This window comes from Paramisgurnus dabryanus, chromosome 23, assembly GCF_030506205.2.
Source record: "Paramisgurnus dabryanus chromosome 23, PD_genome_1.1, whole genome shotgun sequence".
Classification (NCBI taxonomy): domain Eukaryota; kingdom Metazoa; phylum Chordata; class Actinopteri; order Cypriniformes; family Cobitidae; genus Paramisgurnus; species Paramisgurnus dabryanus.
This window is the reverse complement of record NC_133359.1, coordinates 25,450,256-25,467,572: the sequence shown is the minus strand read 5'-3', so window position 1 is coordinate 25,467,572 and position 17,317 is coordinate 25,450,256. Positions and strand designations below refer to the sequence as shown.

At 35.9% G+C, this 17,317-nt stretch overlaps 4 long non-coding RNA genes across 5 annotated transcripts; 2 read left to right on the top strand and 2 right to left on the bottom strand.

The window, feature by feature from the left end:
- Nucleotides 1-250: 250 nt before the first annotated feature.
- Nucleotides 251-9,564, bottom strand: LOC135780956 (uncharacterized). Of its 2 annotated transcripts, XR_010545020.2 has the most exons (6): nucleotides 9,178-9,564; nucleotides 6,482-6,556; nucleotides 6,266-6,325; nucleotides 4,471-4,509; nucleotides 2,296-2,492; nucleotides 251-704 (listed from the first exon to the last, which is right to left on the bottom strand). It is a non-coding gene; the product is annotated as an uncharacterized lncRNA (long non-coding RNA). The 2 variants fall into 2 exon arrangements; XR_010545019.2 differs by lacking the exon at nucleotides 9,178-9,564 and having other exon boundaries at nucleotides 6,482-6,969.
- On the top strand, nucleotides 2,726-9,898 carry LOC135780957 (uncharacterized). Its single transcript, XR_010545021.2, has 3 exons — nucleotides 2,726-2,762; nucleotides 4,488-4,537; nucleotides 9,846-9,898. It is a non-coding gene; the product is annotated as an uncharacterized lncRNA (long non-coding RNA).
- On the top strand, nucleotides 7,045-8,799 carry LOC141281513 (uncharacterized). The gene is made up of 2 exons (XR_012335882.1): nucleotides 7,045-8,053; nucleotides 8,500-8,799. It is a non-coding gene; the product is annotated as an uncharacterized lncRNA (long non-coding RNA).
- Nucleotides 9,899-13,158: 3,260 nt separating the features above from the next.
- Nucleotides 13,159-16,741, bottom strand: LOC135780958 (uncharacterized). The gene is made up of 4 exons (XR_010545023.2): nucleotides 16,039-16,741; nucleotides 15,414-15,509; nucleotides 13,422-13,553; nucleotides 13,159-13,339 (listed from the first exon to the last, which is right to left on the bottom strand). It is a non-coding gene; the product is annotated as an uncharacterized lncRNA (long non-coding RNA).
- Between the last annotated feature and the right edge of the window lie 576 nt (nucleotides 16,742-17,317).

Genomic DNA, 17,317 nt, shown 5'->3' with positions numbered 1-17,317 from the left:
CACATGTGTTTCACATGGGATTCACACAAAAATGTTCCAAAAGCACATATTTCACATGTGAAATTTATTGTGTGAAAACATGTTAAAATCACATGTGACACATGAAAACATGTTAGAATCACATGCAGAACATGTGTTTTGCACATGGGAAATGTGTGCTTTTTGAACACTTTGTGTGAATCACATGTGAATTTCCATGTGAAGCACAAAAAAATTGTCATCACATTATGCACATGTGATCACATGGGTTTCTCATTTGTTTTTACATGTGAACTTGAGAGTTAAAGTATATAAAGTAGGCCATACAATTGCTTATCATAACCCAGGACTCAAACTCACCCTTTGACCCCAAGGGTAAGCTATAATCTAGCTAAGATGTCAGTGATATAAAATAAAGGCACCATGATGTGACTTTGACATAAGACACATTTTACTGTAAGGAAAAACTGATTCAAATGGAGAATTTATTTGCAAACATACAGAAAATTATAAGAAGTATCCAAACATATTCATAAAAAAACAAGTATCAATAAAATTCTGTCCATACAACAACAACTGTATATCTGAGTGTGTGTGTATGTGGGAGAGAGAGAGAGAGAGAGAGAGAGAGAGAGAGAGAGAGAGAGAGAGAGAGAGAGATGTGTCTTTATGCATGTCCATTGTTATATGTGCATCAGTCCTCAGATTCTCTTCCAGCAGGCTCCCTGTTTTAGGATAAAAAAAAAAGAAGATTAGAGCAGTACAAGCATCAGTCTCTCTTGATAGCATTTACTTTTTCTTTTTGAATTTCAGGATTAGCTGTTTTTAGTTGTATGGTCTTTGTAGGAATGGCCACTCGAATGTGGCATCGACGATCGATTATGAAACCATGATCGTGTGGGTTTATTTATTTTTTGTGGTTATGGCAGCATTTGGTTAGCATTACAACTTTTAAATATTGATTATGATGAACTATGCATGTGCATAATGAAACACCTGTTCTTGTCGCAGGTCCTGGCATATACAGGTAGATACAACAATAAAATGCTCACTACTGTTTTACCATGCGAGAATGCATGAGAAAAGTCAGGAATCGATCAAAAGAATCAAAATGCGTGCATCGTAACGAATCCCCGGTTCTTTAAAGTTTTAATCGGTTCTAAAATGAAACTGATTCTTCATACCCAATCCTAGTAAGTATTGTTATTTGTATTGGTGTATGATCTTACTCTGCACTTATGGCGCTTTTCCATTGCATAGTACCCCACGGTTTAGTTTAGTTTGGGTCGGGTCAGCTCACCTCACTTTGGCGTGGTTAGCTTTTCCATCGAGTTTAGTATCACTTCCTAGTGGGGAGGGATTATAGGGGTGTCGTTATATTTGCGCTGCAGACTGTGACATCATACAAGTGAGAGCATCATTGTACATTTCCATACATTTATTATTTTCTCAGTCCGCCACAAAATTAAAATTGGCCACCACAAATAGATGTTTGCACATCGCGTTTATCACTAACGTTACCTCTGTCTCACATGACAGTTTCTGTTCAAACACCGCGGCGTCAGTCGACGGCGCTCCGCTGAGCCTCAATGAAGTTGCATTTAAGCATATAATGCTGAAGTGCTCGATGTGAATGTTCTGCCAAAAACTGCAAGTTTGGAAAAAACTGTTATGGTGTTCCTGATTCTCAACTTGTGGATGTTTTTCATCGCTAAAAGGGAGTTTGGGAACTTATAGCAGAGCACAGATGACAACATGTTTGCTCGAGACAGCGCAAGTTGCACAGGTAAAGCTAATCTACATTATAGGATGACGCGATTTTCTCAGACCAATCAGTGATCTACAGTGTTTTCGCATCACGTTTGGTATCAGCTCGGGTCGCTTTGAACCCCAACCGAGGTGGTACGAAAAAAAGTATCGGGTACTATGTACTGCACCCAATGGAAAAGCTCCAAAAAGTAAGCAGACCCGACCCAAACTAAACCAAACCGTGGGGTACTATGCAATAGGGCTGTCACTTTTTATTCGATATTCGAATATGCATTCGAACATGACGTGAAATATCCGTATTCGAACTATAAATAAACCATCCGGTTCTTAAAATGCCATGGGTTGCTAGATATTCGAATATATTCGGATACATTGCATGATATTCAAAACCGTTCGAATTTGATTTTTCTCAAAAGTGACAGCCCTACTATGCAATGGAAAAGCAACATTAGAATAGGAATGTAATAGTTAAAAAGAATAATATTTGTGTAAACAAGTTGGTAAACTAGAATTTGCCCAAAACTCACAATATTGTAACATCCTTACCTATTACTAGCTTCACTTTCTCTGTCAGGACTCTGTCTTTGTTCACCAGTGGTCCCTTTTTTCCCTGTGACGGAGCATGTTGTCATTTTTTCTAAGGTGGAAATGGAGTCCATCACAGTTCTGGTGAGTTTCTTGTAATTCTCACACTTTGGGGCATAATCCAAGGTGACTGGGTTCAATTTAGTGACAGATGTGTTCTGTAAAGATAAAAAAACATAATCCTATATTAACAGGCCAGCCCACCTTGGAAAAATATTTTAAATACAATAGTGTAACAACTAAAGGGACAGATGACCCCAAAATAAACATTATTTACCAATTTACCATTATGTTAATCTTCAATATTGTGAGTAAAACCTTACATTCTGTTCATCTTTCAATCTGTTTATATTACTAGGTATTATAGAAATACCTTTCTTTGTGTTCCACAGAGTAACATAAGTGTATGGAATTGAAACGACATAAGGGTGAGTAAATGACAACAGAATTTTCTTGTAAGGGTGGACTTTGCCCTTAAAGGCCTGGAGAACTTTGTAGAATCTTTTGTTGCCCTGAAAGTAATAAGCCCAAAACCTATGCTTCTTTAATTTTGCTCAGTACAACTAAGAGACAAACAAAGAATTGTGTTTTGTTTTCTCTTAACTTTTACTGCCTGTCTAAAATATACTTTTTTGCACATTAAAGCAGGGGTGCCCAAACTTTTTTCTACCAAGGGCCAAAAATCCAACCTGACTAAGAGCCGAGAGTTTAAAGTAAATGTTGCTGTGTTATATATTAATATTAAAGTTGCCCTGATTCTCCTAATTTATAAATTTCTAATATTTAAAAAATAAATAAGCAAACATTACTTTGTTGCCAACAATTTCCCGATACGGTACATATCCAGATACAAGGCCACGATACGATGCACATCACAATACAATAATATTTTGAATTACATTTTGTTCAGAATTTAGTTACATTATTATTATTATTATCTGTTTATTATACATTGAATAAGCAGTGTTGTAACTGTTGTGTGTTTGACATTCATTTATTAGCTTTTGGGGTAATTCGTAGAAATACTTTAAGTAATACTTAAATAAAGTTTTTTTTAAAGCAGATTTACAAATATAGTGCCTTACTCTAAGCATTATATTTGTCTCTCATTTAATTATTCTATATCTATGAATATATGTATACACATGCAGTCAAACCTAATACTACTGTATTTAATAGAAGTTTGCAAGTTGTGCAGACCCGTGTGCCCTTTAACTCTACATATTCCGCGAGTCATATGCGTATTTTCGATCAACAGCGATTCGTCATGCTACCTTCAAAAGTGCATCCGAATCGATACGGAAGGTGAGGTATATATGCGCGCATCGTCAGGCGTTCATGACGATGTATCTTCGTATCAATATTTTGAACACAGCACTACTGTTTATGCATAACTAATACAGTTTTATTTCAAAAGGTAACTGAGAAAATAATTTTGCCAATCATTTTTACATTTACATTTTCCTTTGTCTGTGTGCCACTCCCTCGACCTCCCCATTATTAGCCTATAGTGCAGGGTACCTGAGTTCGTTGAGTTTCGTGATGCACACCTTCAAGTATCCATGTACATTAAAAATAAATGTATTCATTTTAATTCCTTGCATTTAATTTCAATTTACATTTTTGTAATGTACAAATAAAACAAAAAAAATTACATTTTAAAAACTGTTTAATTAGAAATATGAACATCTGCGTCAATGATGTTTCCTTAACTCACGTGGCATGACATGCCAAATTAAAGGTCATTGGCCCTAGTTTGGGCACCTCTAAATTAAAGGGATAGTTCCCCCCAAAATCATAATTTACTCACTTTAATGTTGTTACAAACCTGGATACATTTCTTTGTTCTGATGAACACAAAGGAAGATATTTTGAGTAATGTTTGTAACCAAACTGATCAGAGGCCCCATTGACTTCTAGTATTCTTTTTCCTATTATGGAAGTCAATGGGGCCTCTGATCAGTTTGGTTACAAACATTACTCAAAATATCTTCCTTTGTGTTCATCAGCACAAATAAATGATGCAAGTTTGTAACAACAGGAGAGTGGGTCAATTTCCCTAATTTTATTTTTGGGTGAACTATCCCTTTAAGTAAGTGAATGTAAACAAAACAGGTTCTGTTTTACTTGGCTTACCTTTCATTGCTTTGCAGTTGAGTGTGAATCATCCACTATCTGAAAAAGAAGTGTATGGAGTGTTGAGGTCAGCAGTATTTTAAATAATGATTATGAAAAATTGCACATCTATCAGCTGTTTACAAACCCAGGAATTGCTAGTGCAGGAGTTTTTAAACGGTATGATAGCTAGTACCCCATATGATAAAGTTTTAGCGAGAGACCCGTTTCCTAAAGTTTTTATCCATATTTTGTAAAGAAACATTGTAATTATGTTTTCAGCAATTTTTTTACAAACTCAAATACTTTGCTACTACTGTGTATACGTTTACCATTTTTGATTTGTCTTTTCCCTTGAAATTTGCTGGGGAATCTCTTACTGTACGTTCACACCGCCGCCGACTTGAGCTTCCAAAGTTACCAGAAGTCATTCATTTACAATGAAAGCTGACTTCTATCAGCTGCAAGGAGCGTCAAATCCATCGGCGTCGCGTTTTGAGCGACCAGAGCATCAATCAAAAAGTTGAAAGAAGCTCAACTTTATTGTAATGAGGTATGACGGGGTTCAGCGGCAAGCAGCAGCAAAACACCAGCAACCAATCGGAATATAGCCTAGACATTCTTCGCTAGCTGATTCCGAAGAAACATTTCATGGTGACAAAGACTTCAGAGCGGCCAAACCGTCAACAAGCTTCCGCGTACTTATTGACAAATGTCCTTGACCAGGCGGCCTGAGCTTTTTTGGAAGGTCAAGTCGGCAGCAGTGTTAACGTACAGTTAGACCACAACCTGAGGGACCCCAGTTTGAAAAAACCGTGCTCTAGTGGACCAAACGGTCTATTACACAATGGCTCTGTTTACATGCACAACATTTTGTCAATCCGACTGAATTTAATACGATTGAAAGTTATGACGATACAGTTTACATGCACCCTAAACACTGCAATCTGATTTAAATGTTCGTTTACATCTACATTATATAGAATCCGAACCGACAGTCTGCACAAGCACACCGCCAGCGTTGCCAGACTCGCATATCAAAACCATCCGAATGGATGTTCAAAACTAGCCCAAAAGCCCACTGACTATTCACAGCCCAAATACCAAGAACTAAGCAACGAAATAATTTAATCTTTAACCCGCAGAAAAAACAACTGCTGGAAACAGTTTAAACAGTAGCCCAAATCTAAACTCGAAAAAAAGCAGAGGACTTGGCCACGCTACGCTGCGGACAGCATCTCTCGTCGAGTTCACGCTTTATCTCTGGATAAAAGTTAAAACTGAGTTAGAAAGTTGTTCTTAAGAAGTTTTCAGATATAGGTAATGAAAACACACATTTTAAAAGGCACAACGCTATATTACTTTAAGTAGCCTAATGTTTTAAAAGTACACATAAACGCTGCAGAATTTAGTACATTGCGTGCACAGCGTGTGACCCTATTAACGTTACGTGATGCATTACCTTGTTGTTGCATGTTTCTGTGATGAGAATCATGTGATATAAGAGGTAAATATAATACGTGAACTTGGAGCACAAATGTTCAGCGCATGTGCACAATGTATTTTTGCATCCGATTTAGAAAATACTATGATTCACGCGTTTACATGCATACTTTTCTCCTGCTGATCGGATCACAGATCGGAGTACACCACTTCAATACGATCCAATTTGCATCCGATTGTCCTCAATCATATTGATTAAGGTGTTTACATGACGACTTTTCAATACGATTGACCCATCAATATGATTACAAACGGATTATTTGGTTGCATGTAAACGTACCTAATTTGGGGTGATACCGGGTTGCATATTCACCTTATGGTTTGAAGGAGTCTCATCCTCTTCGTTATCATCTTCCTCACGAGCAAATGTAGCCTTACAAAACACCAAAGCACATTTAATAGGACAGAGGACACATGAGAGTAATATATGAAAAGATATAAGAAAAGAGACAAAATGAGAGCATGACAACGGAAATGTATTAAATATTTGATTTGAAGGACAATATCTCTCAATTATAGCATAACATACCATTTGTTTTGATGTCCACATTTTGTGTGTCTTTAACCACTGACTGGTACTCTGCCTTTTTTTACCCAAGTCTCTCTGTATTGAAGTAAAGCAAAAGTAATTATACAACAGTATCTTGCAGAGTATAAAATAATAACATAAATGAAAGCATCAAAATATTTATAGACTTTCCTTTTTAATAAAGGAAATGTATTTGTTAAAAATAAGTTAGCTGATTAACTTAAACCTATTTCTGTCAGATGAACTTTCCTGTCAGTAAGGAATCACCTCAAAAATACATTGTTGTAGATATTTTTGCTATCAAACGAAATTGTTTTTTTACAACTTTACTCACAGGTTGTGGTTTTATAACGTGTATCAATTCGGAGATCGGTCCTATCAGACTGCTGTGCAAGCGCTGATCTGAGTTCAGTTTAAGGCGCGAGGCGCGTTTTGTTATATTTCCCATTTATGTTAGCTCAACATTTAAAAATAGCTGTCTGCGTAGCATGTTAAACATGACTTATCAAATAAACATGTTTACCATGAGGCGACTTAAAACCTATAAAAGTTAAGTACCGGCCCGGCGGCGGTCCCTAGGGGGCGTTTTTACGTGTTTTTGTACTTTGTTTAACATCAAATATTCAATCAACAATCATAAACTTTGCATTATTTGAAAGTTTAAACACTCAAAATTCATGTTCTGAGCTTATTTTTGCAATCAATACACTGGTGTGGATAAGATTAAATAAAATGCAGACGGAATGCATATAAAAAAATTTGTGGGTACTCACATGTCTTGCCATATGGTTCTGATCATCTCTGACAATTCCCAAAAACTTCAACGTACATTGCAACGTAAGGGTCCACTCTTCAAAAAGCATCCCACGTTTTAATCCAAAACAACGAAAAATAGTGATAAATCCAGCAATACCCTCCTTTATTTACATCCGCGCTTCCGCTAAGTATGATCGATCATGTTTATTTTCTATCAAATATCGAGTTTTATCAGTGAAAATCCATCTCTTCCTGCTTCGTTAGACTCTTCCGATAAATATCCCGCCCTATTTTTCTGTTTTGTTCAATCAGATAAGGTTTGACAACTCAAAATGAATCGGGAACACCGATTTGCCCAGACAGATGTCCTTCAGCTAACCATAGGCTTTTGACTGGATTACGCCAAAACAAAGCCAGCCAATGCTTAGCCAGCAAAGTTTTGATGGGCAGGGGTAGTAACCAATCATGAAACGATTACAAGGATTCAACTTACGTCAGTAAAGTGTACTTCTGCGCAAATCTACAGAAGCGCATGGAGAGGAATGCCCACGCCCCCTCCCTGCGCGTTTGTTTGTTTGGGTAGCATAGCAGCCGGCTAGGCTCTCCGGAGCCGCTGAGAAACCTCTCAAAGGTTAGATATAACATCTCCATTGTGGATTGTCGACTGCAGAGGACTTGTTTGTGTTGAGAGTGTTTTGGAGAAGTTGATAAAGAGCATGATCGCGGAGCAAAGATACAAGATTGGATATAAACGAAACCGCGTCGTCGACGAGAGATGGACCGGACTATGAGCTCAGCTGCGCTCGCTTGGATAAAGTAAGTGGATTCTTTTGTTCATTAGTTATTTTACGTTACATTTCTAGTTTCTTGTTAGCTGTTTTGATTATAAAGTAACAGTGGAGATGACTAAAATACGAGTTTTACATGGTTTCATTTTCTATGACATGTTATATAAATGAATCATTTTTATAGCTATATGAATCAAATGCACAGAATATACAAACTAAAAACAAGATACGTGGTGGAAAATATGAGTATTACCAGCTGAGAAATATAGGTTATTTGGCAAACATAAGACATTTGTAATTATAAATATATTCATGTAATGTGTGTATGTGTGTATGTATTATGTTCATGTATATTACATCATAGTTTCTCATACAAATAGTTGTATGTCTCTAACTTTTGACTCAAACTAAAATCCTCTCTTGCTTTGTGTGTGTCTGTGTTGTGTTGTGTTGTGATGTGATGTGATGTAACAGGTCTTCAGCTGACATCCAGAGGAGGACTGGAATCTGGAGTGCATTCATGAGCGACCACATTCAAAATAGCAAGTATTTTGTTATAATGTGCAAATGTTTTTTTCTGAAATAGTTTTTTCTATGTGCTTTGGTGGGCAGAGAAGTTCTGAATTGATATACATCATGTAATATGTAGTCCTGACTCATTTTCTTTTGATAATCATGTCATTTTGTTATCATGTGTATATTTGGAGTTTCCAAGTGCACTTTTTCTGAAAGGACGCCTGGACTTTTTTGAAATAAAAGCTCACAGAAACAACATTTTTTGGAGTATCATTCTCAAATTTGAATCACAGCATGGTCAGACATTCAGTTTACCTATATGGTGTCCCCAGGTGTCTCAGATGACCATTTCATACCTTTTTTGCTAAGTGAATGTTATTTAAAGAAAAACGGAAGTCATTTAATGTATATTTTACCTTGTTTTACTCTGTTTCTTTACTACTCTGAGTTGTTATGACTATTAGGCAACAATATGTCAAGTGTCTAGTTTCAAACAAGACCAGAATTATGAATATAGACCATAGGGTTTAAGAGCTGCAGACGTTTTAGTTTGGAGTTGTCGTTTTTCAGAAAATGCTCAAAAATAGAAGTGCTGGCTAACAGGTTAAATAAACGAATTAAATGAAATTCACTTACCGTTCACGTTGAGTATTTGTGCTGGAAACGCTTTCCAACCGCCTTTAGGCGGTTTGTTCCTCGTTGTCCACAAGACCAACCGTCTTTGGGTCACTTAACATTTATTGTCCTTCGCATATTTATCCAAACCAACTCTTACATGGTTTTCTTTTATCCATTTAATGAGCAAGGTTCAACTTTCTTGTCTTATTTACCTCAGACAGCAAGTTGCAACGGATAAAGAGCGCGAATCACATTAAACCAGATCAACTGACAGACGTACAACGTCAGAGTTCCGCGAGAGCGATTTGAAAGCAGACTCCTCGAATCGCTTTCGCGATACTTTGACGTCATCGTCAGCCTGTCAGTTCTTTTGGCGCCGTATGAAGTCGAAAAAGCCTTTTGACTGGATGATCTGGATAAATGAATACGACAGACTGTAAAAAAAAGATGAATACACAGAACAGATTGGAACCGCCTAGAAAAAAAGAGGAGTGTGCGCGTGTGTGCCTGCTTGCGTGTGTGCTTGCGCATGCTCACTGGGATTGGTTAAATGCGGATCAATATACCCCTTATTTGCACAGCAGAGCCATCAAATAATTCTGTGTTCCTTGGATATGCAAGATTGCAATTAATGCATATTTTTTTCATGATAATGCACTGTAACTAACAGGGTGGCTTTTTTCCAGGTTGATGATGACAAGGTGATGACACAAAGGAGCTTCCATTGCCTTTATTGCAACTACACTCTTAAAAAAAATGGTTCTATATCGGACCAGAAATGGTTCTATCACCCGCTTCATATATGGAACCCCCAAATGGTTCAACATAGAACCACTTTAATGGGTTCATTAAAACGAACCCCAAATGGTTCTTTGAATCAAAGTTAGATGGTTCTATTTAGAACCATTAAAGGTTCTTTATTATTATGAGTAATTTATTATTGATAAGAAATTATAACCGATCCAGAAAATTATAAAAGTTTACTATTTATTAATTGTATTATACAGAAATATAAATCTATAAAAATTACTTACAATCACATCTCTTTATTCTGTATTAGACAGCAAAACTTACATTTAAAATGTCTCATTTCATTCAACCATTTAGTTATTTAATTATTTCCATTAAGCATTTTCACTTTTTAATAAACATACATACGTTTATATATTATATATAAATAAATAAATAAATATATATAAAAAAAGATATTAGTATTATATCTCACAATCTAAAATGACAGACACCCAGTTAACATTACAATTAGATCAAGTAAAAAGTTGTACAAGTAAGGGATAATGTATTGGCAGCATGTCATCACAGAAAAAAGCCCCAACAGTTTCTTCAGGACAAATGTCACGAACACATTTAATCATTTATAAATTTAATGTCGGATATGTAATTAATAGACATTGATATTTAATTTTTGTGTAATATAAAACTGTACCTGTCAAAATTATTTGCAGCATTGGAGTTTTTAGTTTTGAGCAGTAGTAGAATGTCACGACTGGCCAATCAGAATCTAGCATTTTAGAGAACCGTGTAATAAGAAATGGTTAATGTAACACATAAGATCAACACAAAGTTGCACAAACAGTCAATATATGATCAACATGAGTTATCACCTTAGCATGACAAATAACTTCACAGACTTCTTATAGAAAGGGATTCCGTTCTTGGGAGTTTGTAAACAACAGTCTTCAAAAACACCCACACTGATGTGCACTGCTTAGTAAAATTAATGTCCAAAACATAAAAAAAAGTTCAAAACATGTCAACATCACCAAGGAGGGTGTATTGCTGGAGTGACTGTCTGTCAAAAACAACGAAGGCTTGATGGCAGAGATCGCCATCTTCCAATCCAAGGACAAATGGGAATGGTTTTGTCACATCAGCCTCTCAGAAGAATGCAACCATGTTGGTCCCAACCTGTTGAAAACAGACAAACACTTGTTAGAATGCAGGCAAAGACTCTAAATGCATGATGCAGCATTATTATACAAAACCAAACAATTCATATTTCATACACACAAATGTAGTGTCTAGTTTAATTGTAATGAAATGTATAAATTTCTGTTTTATTTCAATAACCTTACAATATACTCTTTGTTCATGACAATAACTCAGATTCACAGTAATTTCAGATTCTGCCACGTCACTTTACCTGGCAGTAAGCCCAATTTTTTTGATTTTGCAACAACCTGCATACTTGCCCTTATTACTTAATAGGGCTGGGCGATAAAACGATAACGATATGTATCACGATAGACACGTGATCGATAGCAATAAAAAATGTGTTCGATAAAACGTTCGATAATTTTTTTTTTCGTCAGAAGAAAACGGAGGTTGCAAAGCAAGTTTCGTTGCATTAACAAAGGCACTCGCCCTCTGGTAACTTAGCAACGTAGGGAGTGACACGCTAACAGCCAATCATGTAACAGTATCAAGTTTGGTTGCGTTGTCTCGTGCTCGATTCCTCTTCAGTAACCGGCAGAAAACTGAGAAGCAGAAAATGAGTGCTGCAGAGAGCGAGGAAATTGTAAATAAAAGAGAAAAATTCAGCTCGCCAGTATGGCAGTTTTTTGGATATTATAAGTCTGACCGTAGTCAGACCAATGCCGTCTGCAAATTATGCAAGACCGTCGTCCCAGCCAAGTCTGGTAATACCACGAACCTGATGTACCACCTTAGCCGCGCTCACCCTTTGGAGCACAGCCGTATTCAACCAACAACATCTGTAGCTGCAACACCGCACAAGCAGCAGACGACCATGGAGAGGTACTCTGCATCAGTGCCTTATGACAAAGAAACAAAACGGTACAAAGATATAACGGAGGCAGTGGCATATCATATAGCCAAAGACATGCTTCCGTTTAGCACCGTTGAGAAGTCAGGTTATAAAAAGCTTATACACGTGCTTGACCCACGCTACGTTCTTCCTGGCCGAAAGTACTTTTCTAAGACTGCCATTCCTAAGCTGTATGTAATGTGCAAAGAGTGTGCACCCCCTCAGAAAGAATTTTTAGTACTGGGGGTAATATTGTTACATGCACCAGGGCAGCTTTAGACCCAGAGAAGGTCAACCAGCTGGTGTTCCTAGCACAAAACCTGGACTGAAAATATACTTGAATAGTTCAGCTTCAAGTATGATTACACTTACAGTAAGAATAACTTGAAGAGTTACCTTTTATATTTCTGCTTTTTTTTTAAACAATGTTACTGGTACTGTATCAGGTTTGTTTTTTATATTATAGATGTACCTCAGTCAGTCTACCTCAGTTTTATTTATGTTTACAAAACACTGCAGGTTACTTTTTTATTTCTGCAGGTTTTATATTTCAAACAATGTTGCTGGTACTGTATCAGGTTTGTTTTTTATATTATAGATGTAGGCTACCTAAGTCTACCTCAGTTTTATTTATGTTTACAAAACACTGCACATATTTTAAAACACTTTATTCACCAGAAGGTGAACGGCTAGTGAACTTCCTAGCACTAAACTTGCACTAAATTCTCAGGTTTCTATGTTTATATCTAACACTTTGCACTATTTTATTATTTTACTTTATTAAGAATTTCTTACATTTTCTCTTATTGTGCACCTTAAATGTTAGATAAGATAATTGTTAAGTGTTCATTGTAAATTTATACTCATGTTTAAATGTATTTATTTAAGTTTTCTATCGTTGTTGACATTTCTGTCTTAATACCTGAAGGGATTATGATCAGAGGAAGGTTAAGTTTAAAATAAAAATGTTTAAATGTAATATATTTTTCTCCTGGTCCTTATTTTAAATGGGTCATAAAAATATCAATAATTATCGCTATCGAATGATATAACATGCTATATCGATGATAAACATTTTAGCTCTATCGCCCAGCCCTATTACTTAATATAGCCAACACTTTATTAGCATATATTATGTAATGAATACAAGGCTGGACATTAACGTTTGTCCCTAAAGTTAATGTTTTGGATGTGCGAGTGAAAGACAATTTTTCTTGTCCGAGTTTTAACTCTATTCGTACTTGTAAACATGTCTTCTTGCTAGTTCACAAACAAAATATTAAATGTTTTAGGTTGCTTGCAAAACAAAGTGTGCAATACTTCCATTACTTACATGTAGACTTAAGATTTTCTTCCCACTTTTGTAGACAGGAGTTGGAATATCATCATGGGGTTCTGTAGAGATAAATGTTTAGGTTAAATTAGTAACTTTATTGTCATAATACACAGCAAACAACTATTGTATTCCCAAGTGTACCTGGAGGTGATTTGTTGATGCTCCTGGTTCTTGGCTGGGAAGTTGCAGGATTCTGTCTGGAAAATGCAATGCCCAAGTTTCAAATAGCTTTTCGGCATGGTCAGAAAATACCACAGAGAAGTCTGGTGAACTCTGAAAATGACAAATCATGCATTCATTTTCAATAAAACTTTAATGTAAATTTATGCGATAATGAATGCTATATGGGCTAGCTTGTCAGTGAACTACGGCGTGTAGTTAACGGTGCTTCACCTGTTTTCAGATTATGGCAATTTACTACTAATCACAGAACCGGCTTTACAGATTAGATAGGCTTGACAATTTTATACAATTAAAGAGATAGTTGGGCCAAAAATGATATTAAACCCATGAATTACTCACCTCCAAGCCGTCCAAGATGCATATGTCCATCATTTTTCAGTTTAACACATTTTCAGTTAGTTTAGAAAATGTTTTAGATCTTTCAGTTAATCAAATGTAAAGTTATGGGGTCCACTCTTTCAAGTCCAAAAATATTTGCATCCTTCCTTCACAAAATAAATCCATATGGCTCCACGATAATAAACAAAGGCCTTCTGAGAGTAATCCGTGCAGTGCTGTTGTAGAAATATAACAAAAATAACTAGCTTCTGCTAATAGCGCCATCTTGGTCGCGTCCGCATTTAAGATGAGAGCTGTCCTGAATACAGAGGAGTCTTGGATGGCAGTATTACCGGAAGCTAGTTATTTTTGTTTATAAAGTTTAAATATAGATATTTCTACAACAAAACGGCGCGGATTACCCTCAGAAGACCTTTGTTTATCATCGTGAAGCCGTTTGGATTTCTTTTGTGAAGGATGGATGCACATTTTTTGGACGTGAAGGAGTGGACCCCGTAACGTTACATTTGATTAACTGAAAGATCTAAGACATTTTCTAAAATAACTCAAAATGTGTTCGTCAAAAAAATGATGGACATATGCATTTTGAATGGCTTGGGGGTGAGTAAATCATGAGTTTAACCCTAAGAGCCCTAAGGTCATTTTTACAATGTATTGTCCGTCTGGTTTTATTTTCTTAAAAAGCTTGTAAAACATCAACCCTGTAGTGCACAGACAATCTACAAACATCTTTTTTTTCAGGACAAGTTGGACTGTCAGAATATGTGTGTTGTATTGATGTCACATGAATGTAAAATAAGTTATGGGACCATAAAGAAAAATAAAAAAATAAAACAGAAATTGAATCAATTATATATTTATTGTAATCACACACAAAATAATAAAAGCTAAGCATTTTTCCTCTGTAAAACAGTTGTCTCATGTCTTTGGAGTCCTTGAGCACAGAAATGAACATTATAAATTATACAGATCAAAAATTATTTAAATTTTTACAAAAAAAGTCCAGGCGCTTTCATTACATTTATTGATGCAAAGCCTCAAGCCACATGCGTGATGACGCACACATGCGTCATGACGCACACATGCGTGATGACGTACACAAACAAAAAGCATCAGTGGACATTGTAGCATTTAGCTAGCGGTAAACCCGATAGAAAAATCGATAAATTATGGACATCAAGTGGATACATCTAGGATGTAAGAGTTTGGATGCATTGCTGAACAACTCCGAAAAGAGGGACAAGTTTCAGGCTGGATAAAAAACTTTCTGTAAAAGCTAGAAAGACACCAAATATATCCCCGTGATGGCTAACTCCTCAGCTATTAGCAGAAAAAAACGGTAAGAAGCTACGTTTTACGGTTATTAAGTTATTTAAATATGAATCAGAGGTGCCGTTTTCAATCGTCGACGATTGATTAGGTTTCTGAGGGTTAATATAATTTTTGGGTGAACTATTCCTTTAATCGTGCAACCTTACATACCACTTTTGAAAATGACATACTCACAGCAAAATAAGCAGGAATTCTTAATAAATAAATGCTTTGATATGCCTCATTGTAATATCAACATATCACTTTAAATTATAAAAAACAAGTGCATTTTCATGTTACCTGTAAATAACTTTGTAAAAGCTGGTATCAGAACCTCAAAGTTACATTGTTTTAGCTTCTCCAGGAAAAAAATATCCATCTTTTATCCATCAGGGTCTGTGGAAAAGAGCCAAAACTGTGATTTAAGTGGGCATCATCAAAAACATTTGAAAAAGATAAAAATGTCTGTAACTTACACAGACCAAATGAGAGTTCACAACATGTGACCCTGTCTGTGAACTCAAGGCTAAAGTTTCATGATCTAAACATGATATTAAAAGCATCAGTTTGATTTCAACTTTTACAACAAACGATTATTTATTTAAAACGTACACGTTTCTTCCTCATATTAACGTTATCTGTTTTAAACTGAATTTCTAAACCATTAGAATACGTTACATTCTAACGTTTCTAAAATTATTAAAACAAGCCATGTTTTAGACATATTTCATAAAACGTTTGATCAAACGAAATATTTAAATCATTTAAAAGCAAGAATAAACATCGTTTAGATTTACTGGGCATTACAGACCAGCCAACGGAAGCTAATAAAACTAGTTTAATAACAGTTATGTCATGTGAACCATCATTTAGCATACTTTTGCATTCAGAAATAGTTTAAATGATTAAAAACAATGATACAAACCTTTTCCTTCAAATAAATCAAAGATAAGTCGATGAAAAACCGTTCATGAATCGTGAGGTGAATAGTAAACTCCCGCTTCAGGTATCGTTGCAGTGAGTGAGAGCAGAAGTTCAGCTGACGCGTCTGTGTGGGGGAAGGGAGCAGTTCTCTCTGGGGAAGCAGAACACTGACACCCGGTGGTCACGCCGGAAACATTCCGACTTTGTGTAATTAAACTTTAAAATTGGCGTTCACTTTACAAACCGACTGCAAATTTGAACATTATACATATATATTCTCGCCTGAACTTATGTTTAAAATACATTTTGTGGACTAGAGAAAGTAATATTGAAAAACAGCTATGTATCTATTAAGCTGGCTCTGCTTCAAAATTACCCAACATATAACTACCCAACACTGATAAAACAACCAAACAAAATAACCCAACTGGCTCACGTTTTTTAGAGTGTAATATCGTTTCAAAAATATAGAAAGTTTACTTACCTCAGGGTACCAACAAGCAGAAATGCCGGTCCGGAGTCCGAACTCCAGTTTGAAAAAAAAACCTGTCAGGTCTGGAGGCTCATCTTCGCTTATGGTGCAACGCATATATACGCCACCAGAGGGCACTTTTGCGATTATTTGTTTTTAATGCCCCTTCAGGTTAAATTAAACATTGACAATATAGAATGTACAAAATAAAGAAAACACCTGGTTATTCACCAAAAACGCAAACTGCACTGTAAGTTTCATGCTAATTTACAAACTTGCATAAAAAAGCTCACAGGAAATAAATCATACAATAAATATGAATAGCCTATTTGTTGACTCTCTCTTTATTTGACCACAGCCTATTGACACAAAAAGGTTTGTGAATGAGTTGTGTAAGTTTGTAAATGAGTTCTGTAGGTCTGTAATTATTGTGTAATCTTTAGTTTACACTTCAGTCACAAACGTGAATTATAGAACCATTTTAATAAAATGGGTTCTTTGCCCTCCAAGGGCTCTATATGGAACCCTTTTTTGGTAAAAGGTTCTATTGGCCAAGTAAAGAACCCCATGGTTCTATATAGAACCTCAAGGAACCTTTTTTTTTTAGAGTGTAGGACTGACAATAATGTCTGCAAACCCTTCTCCAAATATTAAGTCTTATTCTATTACAACATTGCCACCTGCCAGCAACCAAATATCTGTTTAAAAATATGTTGTCAATTTTTGTAAATAGATCATTTTGTCAAAATAAAGATTAAAAAATCTGCCACCACATTTGTGTGTATATTGCCTTTATGCAGATTTCAAA